Source organism: Fukomys damarensis, unplaced genomic scaffold, assembly GCF_012274545.1.
Source record: "Fukomys damarensis isolate Sample0158 unplaced genomic scaffold, DMR_v1.0_HiC HiC_scaffold_39, whole genome shotgun sequence".
NCBI lineage: Eukaryota > Metazoa > Chordata > Mammalia > Rodentia > Bathyergidae > Fukomys > Fukomys damarensis.
This window is the reverse complement of record NW_022900951.1, coordinates 55,120,082-55,123,223: the sequence shown is the minus strand read 5'-3', so window position 1 is coordinate 55,123,223 and position 3,142 is coordinate 55,120,082.

Below are 3,142 nucleotides of genomic sequence, written 5' to 3'. Positions count from 1 at the left end.
GCTCCGTGTCGCCCGTCGTGGCTCCTGGGCCGAGGCCCAGCGGCAAAGAAGAAATAGGAGCCCAGGCAGAGGCTGGGTGCAGAGAGGACCGCTTCTGCTCGGGTCCCCAGGATGGATGAGTGGAGTCGAGAGCATCTAAGCATCTCTCCCCGGCTCCCTTCTCAGTTGATTCCAGCCAATCAACGCGCAGAGTCAGGCAGCGGCAGCGGCAGGAATGCTAAACAGCGGCTTCTTAAAGGAACAGAAGCAGCGGCGCCCCCGGGCTCAGCCCCAGCTTCCCGGATCTCTGGGACACTGCCGACCCTAGGGTGGGGTGAGGGGCTTGGACCGCTGGAGAGCTCAGGCGCACGATGCCGTACCCCTACACCCCCAATTTCAGGTCGTCCCCAGCCCTGCCCCACCCCACTTCCAAGAGAGAGTTGCCGAAAGATGCTCAATGGGTCCCTGGGTTTGCTCTGAGCTGAGCCACCAGAAGTGAAGATTCCAGGCAGCAAAACCGACCAAAGGACGTCTGAACGCGGTGAGGAAGGTGCTTTCTCCTACAAGGGACCAAGGAAGAGGGCAGCATATGAGGCCTGCTCTCCTATCAATGCCTTCTCCTCGGGACTATTGTTCTCTTATCCTCTAGACCCCTGAAATGGCCATGACTTCACACTTGACCTCCTTACATCACCAGCGAGGGAACTCAAACCCTAGAGTAGGCGGTAGCAGAAAACTGGAAGCCCTCATCCCTGACCCACACACTGCTACCCTTGGTTATGTGCTTATGACAGTTGTGATGGGGGAGGGAGCTTCGGGAAGCTAAGAGGAAAGGGTTCAGGACGGGAGAAGGGATAAGAAGAGACCTGAAGTAAGAGAAGCCATTCTGTGGGTTTGGAGATCTTAGGAATAACTATCCAAGGATATCTCTTTAGCCTCTGGTTGCTCCAACTGTTGGGGTACGGAGGGAAAGATGACAAGCCAGGAAGGCTCTTTTTGTTCCTTTGGTTTTGCCTTTAACTGACAATTATTGAGTCTTTACAAAGTCTTGAGTGCTTTACATGCAAACAAAAACTCAACCAAGGTAGTAATGTTATTATTAGAATTTTGCTAATGAAAAATTGAGGCTCAGAAGTGTTAATACAGGGGCCAGGGATTTAGCTAGGTGGCACCATGCCTGCCTTGCAAGTGCAAGGAAGGTCCAGAGTTCATTCCCCGGTACCCCCTCCCCAAAGAAGTGTTAACAGCTAGGTAACACAGCTGAAAGTGGCAGAACCAGGATGCAATTCCTAGCCATTTTATTCCAGAGTCTGTCCTCTGAACCACCCTAGTACAAGAGGTATATTTAAGTTCTGCAGACCTTAGATCTGAGTTCAATTCAAGAAACATTCATTTAATACCTATTCTGTACCAGACCTTGACATAGATGCTAAGCATAGAAATTCATCTTTAATTCAACAAATATTCATAGAAAACACTGTCCCAGGATAGCAGCAAACAGAACAAATTCCTATCCTTGGGGAACTTACATTTTAGTGAGGGGACACAGACAAAAGTAAGCACAATAAATAAGTGAATTAAACAGCTCATGTGAGGATAGGTGCTGTGGGTAAAAGAAAAAAGTAAATCATGGTAAGACACATTGGGAATGCTATGGGAGGACACTGGTTTGGGAATTTTTTCTTCAGGTTTTTTATTCCTATCTTTTAATATGAAAATTTTCAAGCATACAGATAAACTGAGTTTTACAGTGAACACTCAAATTACTCACACCTGAATTCTCATGAACATTTTACCGTATTTACATATATCTATACCACATATCTATCCTCTAACTGTTTTAAAAATGAAAACTTACCAGTACACAGAAATGTTAAAAGAATAGTACAGTGAGCACAACTATGTTTACCTCATAAGCCAACAAGTGGTAGGTGATGTTCTGCTGTGTTTTTCTCTATTCATCTCTATAGCTACACTTTTCTTCTGACCCATTTGAATGTCAGTTTCATTACGCTTCACCTCTAAATACTCCAGTGCGCATCTCTCGGTAATGAAGACATTCTCCCCCATAACCACAATATTATTATGACACTTAAGAAAAATAGCAATACTCTCATATCATCTAAGGCTCAGTCTATATTTGGAACTTTAGCAAAATTTGACGTTTTATTTTGCAGCAGTGGAGATTCAACCTGGGCCCTTGCTCATGCTAGGCAAGTGCTCTATCACTGAGCTACATCCCCAGAATTTCCCAGACTGGCCTCCAACTTGTGATCTAGCCTCCCGAGCAGTTGGAATTATGGGCATGCACCATTGCACCTGAAAATTTTGCCTTTCATATTTTAAAAACAGAAGAAGGGAAGTCTATTTTATATACTCTTATTTTTTTAATTTTTATTTATTTATTTATTTTTGGCAGTGGGGATTGAACTTGGGTCCTTGTGCTTGCAAGGCAGGTGCCAGAACCACTGAGCTAAATCCCTGGCCCTATATAATCTTTTTTAAAAATTTTTATTTTGTGGTACTGGGGATTGAATCTAGGGCCTTCCCACTGAGCTACATTCCCACCCACTTTTCTTTCTTTCTTTTTTGTACCGGAGATCAAACTCGCCACCCACCCCTTTTTTAAAAAGATTTTTGTTTTGGGGCAGGGTCTTGCTAAATCACTAAGTTGCCCCAGCAAGGCTTGAACTTGCCATCCTACTGTCTCAGCCTCTCAGTGTTGGGATGACAGGTGTGAACCACCTTGCCTAGCTTCCTTTATTTTTTTTTCTTCTTCCTGAGATACCACAATTTCTTCTTTTATAATTTTGTGTTTGAAGAAGTTCCTCAGGAATTCTTGTAGAATGGGTCTGCTGGCACAAATTCTCTTAGTTTTTCTTTGAGAATGTCTTAATTCCCCTCTCATTTCTGAAGGACACTTTTACCAGATGCAGTATTCAGGATTGAGCTGTTTTCTTTAAGTACTTGAAATATGTTGTGCCATTTATTTCTGGTGCCCTTGGGTTTTGATGAGAAATACACTGACATTGGTCTTGTTTTTCTCCTATAGGTGAGGTGCTTTTTATCTCTTTTGATGCTTTCAACTTTTCTTTATATTTAGTTTTCAAGAGTTTGATTATGATGTGCCTTGGTGTGAATTTCTTTGAATATATTCTTTGAG